The sequence below is a fragment of the Salvelinus sp. IW2-2015 genome, unplaced genomic scaffold (genome assembly GCF_002910315.2).
Source record: "Salvelinus sp. IW2-2015 unplaced genomic scaffold, ASM291031v2 Un_scaffold2550, whole genome shotgun sequence".
Lineage (NCBI taxonomy): Eukaryota > Metazoa > Chordata > Actinopteri > Salmoniformes > Salmonidae > Salvelinus > Salvelinus sp. IW2-2015.
The window spans coordinates 20,701-29,279 of NW_019943863.1; positions in this window are offsets into that span (position 1 = coordinate 20,701).

Consider the following 8,579-nt stretch of genomic DNA (forward strand, 5'->3'; position numbering starts at 1 on the left):
CCTGTTGTGCTGTCGTTTGTTGTCAGCTGGTGTTGCTGTTGTGTGTCAGTGTCGGTTGCTGTGATGTCGTCAGTGGTGTCAGTGTGTTGCTGTGTGCAGTGAAATGTGTCAGTTTGTGTTGCTGTGTGTCAGTGTGTTTCTTTGTGTGTGTTGCTGTGTGTGTGTGTGTTGCTGTGTGTGTGTGTTGTGTGTGTGTCGTTGTTGCTGTGTGTGTGTGTTGTGTGTGTGTTGTGTGTTGCTGTGTTGTCGTGTGTTTGTGTGTTTCAGTGTGTGTGTGTGGTGTGATGTGTTATGTGTGTGTGGGTGCTGATGTGTCATGTTGTTGCTGTGTGTCGTGTGTGGAGTGTGTGTGCTGTTGTGTGTGTGTGTGCTGTGTAGTGTGTGTTGCTGTTGTGTGTGTCAGTGTGTGTGTGTGTGTGTGTGTGTCAGTGTGTTGTGGTGTTTGTGTGTGTGTTGTGTGTGTGTGTGTGTGTGTAGCTGTTGTGTTGCTGTGTTAGTGTGTTGCTGGTGTGTCAGTGTGTATGCGTGTGTCAGTGTGTTGCTGTGATTGTCGAGTGTGTTGCCTTGTGTGTCGTGTGTGTTTGTGTGGTGTAGTGTGTGTGCGTGTGTGGTAGTGTGTGTGTGAGATGTGTGTCAAGGTGTGTTGTGTGTGTGTGTGTGTGTTGTGTTTGTGTGTGTAGTGTGTGTGTGTGTGTGTGTGTTGTGTGTGTGTGTGTGTGTGTGTGTCGTGTGTGTGTGTTGTGTTGCTGTGTGTGTGTGTGTGTTTTGTGTTGTGTGTGTGTCAGTGTGTGTGTGTGTGTCGTGTTGCTGTGTGTGTCAGTGTGTGTCAGTGTGTTGACTGTGTGTCAGTGGTTGCTGCTGTGTCAGTGTCTTGCTGTAGTGTCGTCAGTGTGTTGCTGTGTGTGTGCAGTGCTGTTGTCAGTTGTGTGGGTGTGTCAGTGTGTGTTGCTGATTGTCAGTGTGTTGCTGTGTGTTTGCTGTGTGTAGTTGCTTTGCTGTGTGTGTAGTGGTGTTTCGTGTATGTAGTAGTTGTCGTGTGTGCTGGTGTAGTGTGTTGCGTTGTTTGTGTGTTGGCTGTTGTGGTGTCAGTGTTTGCTGAGTGTGTCAGTGTGTTGCTGTGGTGTCAGTGTGTGCTGTGTGGTCAGTTTTGCTGTGTGTGTCAGTGTGGTGCTGTGTGTTCAGTGTTGTTGCTGTTGTCAGTGTTGTTGCGTGTTGTCAGTGGTGTTGCTGTGTGGTCAGGTGTTGCTGTGCTGTCAGTGTGTCAGTGGGTGCGTGTGTCGAGTGCTGTGTATGCTGTGTGTCGGTGGACATGTTCCAGTCTCTGGTCTATAGGAGTTTACTGTTGCGTGCAGCATTCGAGGGCAGCTGCTGCAGTGGTGCAGAATAACACACAGAGGAGAGAACAGAGAGCGAGATGGGGGAGGGTAAAGCGCAGGAGGGATGGTGTCAAGTGGTATGGTAAATAGTGAAAAAGAAAAAGAACGTTATGAAAGATGAAGAGGGAGATCGAAGAGCAAATACTGAGTGAACAGACGGGAATGAGCAGCAGAGGTTTTAAGAAGCTCATCTAATTAAGAATCCCTCCTGTTCATCATCTCTCTCCCCTCTCTCTCTCCCCCTCTCTCTTCTCTCTCTTCTCTCTCTCTCTCCACTCTCTCTTTCTCCCCCCTTTCCTCTCCCCCCCCTCTCTCACTCCCCACTCTCTCTGCATCTCTCTCTCCCCACTCTCTCTCTCTCTACATCTCTCTCTCCCACCACTCTCTCCTCTCGCCTCTCTCACCCCCTTTCTCTCCCCAACTCTCTCCCTCTCTCTACTCGTATCTTCTATCTATCTACTCTCATCTCGTCTCTCTCTCCTCTCTCCCCTTTTCTCCCCTACTCTCTTACTCTTCTGTATCTGATGCTTAAGTACAGTGCTGTCTGGCAGTGGCGTAGTCCTGAGGTGGGGCTAAGAGAAATCCCTTACAACCAGCACTTTACTCATTGTGTGTGTGTGGTGTGTGACACCTTTCTACGTCAGTTCTGCTTTTAACTCCACTCAAGGGGAACACTCATTTGAAACATGAGGGTTGTTACAAGCTCTACAGAGATACATATCTGCTAGCCATAGCATTATCTGGGCTGTGATACATATCTGCTAGCATTAGCATTAGCTGGCTGTTGATAGCGATATCTGCGAGCTATTTACATTATTGGCTGTGATACATATCTGCATCAGCTTAGCTGGCTGTGGAAGCAGTCTCCACAGAGATAGGTCAACTTCAGGGCTGCTGCAGAGATATTGTTGTCCATTGAGAGACCAACACACACAACTCTAGCAAACACAGCTGTTGAATGGGAGCGTTGTAGCGGAGTGAGCTATTCTAGTGCCCCCATCTGATCACCTCTGGTGCTATGCTCGGCGCCGGTGCTACAGAGACATCTATTCTCTGTTGGTTGCTCTCAACACAATGGCGCCACACCTTTATCAGACGAAGACTGGAGAGAGATGAGAGAGACAGCGAAGAGACATGGCCCACACCTTTATCAGAGAGGGACTGGAGAGAGACTAGAGGACTTAGGAGAGACTGGAGAGAGAATGCCCACACCTTTATCAGAGAGGACTCCCGGAGAGGAGACTGGAGAGAGACTAGAGAGAGGCCTGGAAGAGACATGGCCACACCTTTATCAGAGACGACTGGAGAGAGACAGAGATAGACGAGGGCCACACCTTTATCAGACGAGACTGGAGAGGAGACTGGAGAAAGACTAGAGAGAGAGAGACTGGAGAGAGAGACTGGAGAGAGAAGACTGGAGAGAGACTAGAGAGAGAGAGAGGACTGGAGAGAACTGGAGAGAGAGAGACTGGAGAGAGACATGGCCCACGCCTTTATCAGAGAGACTGGAGAATAGACTTGGAGAGAGACTAGGAAGACAGTGGCCCACACCTTGTAATCAGAGAGACTGGAGAGAGAGAGACTAGAAGAGAGAGAGGGACTGAGAGAGAGCGACTGAGAGAGAGAACTGGAGGAGAGACTACGAGAGAGGACTAGAGGAGACTGGAGAGAGAGAGGGACTAAAGAGAGACATGGCCCACACCTTTTGATCAGAGAGACTGCGAGAAGAGACGGAAGAGACTTGAGAAGAGACTAGGAGAGAGATGCGGAGAGAAGAGAGACTGAGAGAGAGACATGCCACAGCGACCGTTTATAGAGGACTGGAGAGAGACTAGAAGAGGATAGGAGAGAGGGACTAGAGAGACTGGATGAGAGACTGGAGAGAGACTAGAGAGAGACTAGAGGAGAGGACGTAGAGAGAGACTAGATAGAGGACTAGAGAGAGACTAGAGAGAGAGAGACTAGAGAGAGAGAGACGTAGAGAGAGAGTAGATTAGAGAGAGAGAGAGACTAGAGAGAGAGAGACTGGAGAGAGAGAGACTGGAGAGAGAGAGACTGGAGAGATTGAGACTGGAGAGAGAGAGACTAGAGAGAGAGAGACTAGAGAGAGAGAGACTAGAGAGAGAGAGACTAGAGAGAGAGAGACTAGAGAGAGACACACAGAGACACACACAAAAAATTGGGACAAACACCAAATCGAAACTCTGCATGCAGAATTCTGCAAAAATATTGTCTGTATACAACGTAAAACACCAAATAATGCATGCAGAGCAGAATTAGGCCGATACCTGGTAATTATCAAAATCCAGAAAAGAGGCTTAAATTCTACAACCACCAGAAGTGATTCCCAAACCTTCCATAACAAAGCCATCACCTACAGAGAGATGAACCTGGAGAAGAGTCCCCTAAGCAAGCTGGTCCTGGGGCTCTGTTCACAAACACAAACAGACCCCACAGAGCCCCAGGACAGCAACACAATTAGACCCAACCAAATCATGAGAAAACAAACAGATAATTACTTGACACATTTGGAAAGAATGAACAAAAAAACAGAGCAAACTAGAATGTTATTTGGCCCTAAACAGAGAGTACACAGTGACAGAATACCTGACCACTGTGACTGACCCAAACCTAAGGAAGCTTAATGAGCATAGCCTTGCTATTGAGAAAGGCCGCCGTAGGCAGACCTGGCTCTCAAGAGAAGACAGYCTATGTGCACACTGCCCACAAAATGAGGTGGAAAACTGAGCTGCACTTCCTAACCTCCTGCCCAATGTATGACCATATTAGAGACACATATTTCCCTCAGATTACACAGATCCACAAAGAATTTGAAAACAAACCCAATGTTGATTAACTCCCATATCTACTGGGTGAAATACCACAGTGTGCCATCACAGCAGCAAGATTTGTGACCTGTTGCCACAAGAAAAGGGCAACCAGTGAAGAACAAACACCATTGTAAATACAACCCATATGTGTTTATTTATTTTCCTTTTTGTACTTTAACTATTTACACATAGCTACAACACTGGATATAGACATAATATGACATTTGAAATGTCTTTATTCTTTTGGAACTTCTGTGAGTGTAATGTTTACTGTTCTTTTTTTATTGTTTATTTCACTTTTGTTTATTGCTTTGGCAATATTAACATATGTTTCCCATGCCAATAAAGCCCTTAAATTGAAATTAAATTAGAGAGAGAGAGAGAATTTCAGAACTCGGGAGATTTAGCAAGTTTACTCATCTCTGTTGGTGTGCAACAGCCCTCAGTGTTTCACATACATCACACTGAAGTGTCACTCAAACACATACATCACACTGAAGTGTCACTCAAACACATACATCACACTGAAGTGTCACTCAAACACATACATCACACATCACACTGGAAGTGTACTAACACTACTGAAATCACCACATACATCACACTGAAGTGGTCACTCAAACACATACATCACACTGTTCAGATAAGACAAAGACCGTCTTCATGATTTCCTTTGCCTCCTCTTTAATGAGGTGAAAAGTAATTTTGGTTGAAATCCCTGTGGAATGGTTCTTTATTTATAAACATAATCCCAGTTCAGTCCCTGTCTGTTTTCCGGTCGGTTAATTTAAAATGGCCTGTCTTTATCTCTGGGTAGTAAGTGAATATTTCTCTCCTCCGTCTCCCCTCTCTCACGCTCTCTTTCTTCTCTCTTACTCCCCTCGCCTCCCCCCTCTCTTTCTCTCCCCCCTCTCTCTCTCTCTCTCTCTCGCTCCCTCTATCTCTGTAGTAACGCTTGTCCCTACATCGTAGACGATCCTAATGAAGACACCATCAGTGTTCTAGTGCGCCTCATCACGAGAAGAGAAGTGACTAGTCCCTTATGATGACGCACTGTTTCTGATGATGTCACTGTTCTGCTTATGTCATAGGCTGAGCCTAAAGCAACCCCTAGCCTTTACCCCTTCTGTGTGTGATCTGAAAGTGAAAAAGAATGTGTAGCTCTCCTATGCTCATCACAAGGCCAGGTTTAGCGTATTGCCTTACACTATACAGTCTGTTCAGATCTGCAAACACAGAGAGACGTCTCTGCTAATAGGGTTGTGGGTTTGAAACCACTAACTTCATCAATACGAGATAATAGCCAATTGAGTTTGAGAGCGGTCATCACACTGATCTGATTTCATCCACTGTCAATAATATCTTCCCTAAAAATCTGTGTGTGTGTGTGTGTGGGTGTGTTGTGTGTGTGTGGTGTGGTGTGTGGTGTGTGTGTGTGTGTGTGTGTGGTGTGTAATCACTCCTACAGTTATGTATGTAGTAATGAAAGTATTTGCTGAAGTGCTGGATGTGTGTAGAGAATGCTGCTGCTCTGGAGGAGCTGCTACTGAGTACGAGAGTAAACAGATGGCCATCAGCAAAGCCTCCTCAATCAAGTGAACCCTGTATATAATACATGCATGACATGACCTACCTTAAACAGTGTTCTGCTTAGTCATACTGGTGAGAGCAATGACTGTTACACTGGCCTCAGAAAGTATTCACCACCCCTTGACTTATTCTACTTTTGTTGTGTTACAGCCTGAATCAAAATGGAAGACATTTATTTCTTGCTCACCCATCTACACACAATACACAATAATGACAAAGTGAAAATATGTTTTTAGAATTTTTTTGCACATATTGAAAATGAAATACAGACATATCCTCATTGACATAAGTATTCACACCCCTGAGTCAAAACTTTGTAGAAGCACCTTTGGCAGTAATACAACTGTGAGTCTTTCTGGATAAGTCTCTAAAGATTCCACGCCTGGATTGTGCAACATTAGGCCATTTTTATTTTCTAAATATGTCAATTCTGTCAGAATGGTTGTTGGTCATTGTTATGACAGTCATTTTCAGGTCGTACTATAAGATTATCTAGCATATTTAAGAAAAACTGTAACTCGGCACTCAGGAACATTCACTGTCTTCTTGGTAAGCAACTCCAGTGTAGATTTGGCATTGTGTTTTAGGTTATTGTCCGGCTGAAAGGGAAATTAATCTCCCAGTGTCTGGTGGAAAGCAGAGTGAACCAAGTTTCCTCTAGGATTTTGCCTGTGCTTAGCTCCATTCTTTCTTTTTATCCTGAAAAACTTCCAGTTCCACCCTTAACAATTACAAGCATACCCATAACATGATGCAGCCACCACTATGCTTGAAAATATGCAGAGTGGTACTCAGTAATGTGTTGTATTGGATTTGCCCCAAACATAGCACTTTTGCATTATTACTTTAGTGCCTTGTTGCAAACAGGATGCATGTTTTTGAATATTTTTATTATGTACAGGATTCCTTCTTTTCACTCTGTCATTTAGGTTAGTATTGTGCAGTTATTACCATGTTATTGTTCCATCCTCAGTTTTATCCTATCACAGCCATTAAACTTTGCAACAGTTTTAAAGTCACCATTGGCCCATGAAATCCCTGAGAGGTTTCCTTCCTCTCCGGCAACTGAGTTAGGAAGGACGTCTGTATCTTTGTAGTGATTGGGTGTATTGATACACCATCCAAAGTGTAATTAATAACTTAACCATGCTCAAAGGGATATTCAATGTATTTTTTATTTTATTTTTACCCATCTACCATTAGGGGCCCTTCTTTGCCAGGAATTGGTCTTTGTGGTTGAATCTGTGTTTGAAATTCACTGCTCGACTGAGGGACATACATATAATTGTATATGAGGTAGTCATTCAAAAATTATTTTAAACATTATTGTTGCACACAGAATGAGTTCATGCAACTTATTATGTGACTTGTTAAGCAAATCTTTTCTCCTGAACTTATTTAGGCTTGCCATAACAAAAGGGTTGAATACTTATTTAATGTAGACATTTCAGCTTTTAATTTTTAATTAATTTGTACAAATTTTGAGAAACATAAGTCCACTTTAACATTGTGGGTATTGTGAGTAAGCCAGTGACAAAACATCTCAATTTAATATATGTTTTTATTCAGGCTGTAACACAACAAAATGTATTCATACATAGTATTCATTTTTTATATCTGTGTCCATATTGTCCATGAGTTTCTAGTAGAAGGACCATAATGGTTAATGAGAAAATAGCCTAATCAATTACCTCAATTGCCACCAGTTTGTCGCCAAAACATAGACAACAAATATATTTTGACATAGTAAAATACATTTATTTTCCTTAGTTTGTAAAAAAATATATAAAGGATATTTCATGCTGAAACTCTCATATTAAACACCAGTGGTATTCACTAAGTTGACGGTTTATATTTAGTATAATGTTTTACACCTTTGTCATTCTATTTTTTAATTTAAAATCATCTTACTTAATTATTTCATATTTTACATATGATAAAGCCACACAGTGGGCCAGAGATAATTAGACACCTGTGATAATCTGAAGTTCTCAAAAGGGCCACTAGATGTTTTGTGATTAGATTACAAAAAAATCATTGAAAGATACCAACATTCTGGTAGTTTACTGGTAAACTTAGAAGGTTTCCAGTAATATACCCTCCCTTTGAGACCCTCTTCCTATGTGAAGACGCAATAGCACATCTAAGCCAAATGAGGTCAGATGGTGTCTCATAAAGACATGACAGTTTGAGCTACTCCAGGAAGTGATGTTGCAGGCTACGTGAGTGCTGCCCCCTCTCATCGAGTAACTCAAGTTAAAGGCCGACCGGGGTACTGCAAGCTACAATTAATCAGGGGTGTCAAACTCCTTCCATGGAGGGCCTAGTGTCTGCTGGTTTTAGTTTTTTCCTTTCAATTAAGACCTAGACAACCAGGTGTGGAAAGAGCCTTACTAATCAGTGACCTTAATTCATCAAGACACTCGGCCCTCCGTGGAAGGATTGTCGTCAAAACGTCTTTTTATTTACACGAAGACTGACCACACAGTTTTCTGTTTTTCCGTTCACTAAAATGGTGGAACCTGTTTTCTGCTAACGATGCCTACAGTACCGCGGTCGGCCTTGACCTCCTGTGCCTTCACACACACTGACTGACCGACCGACCGACCGGTTCTCTATACCCTGGGCTGTAAAACAGGTTACAGGACAGGGTATAGAACACAGGTTACAGGACAGGGTGTAGAACACAGGTTACAGGACAGGGTATAGAACACAGGTTACAGGACAGGGTATAGAAACACAGGTTTACAGGACAGGGTAGATAGAACACAAGGTTGACAGG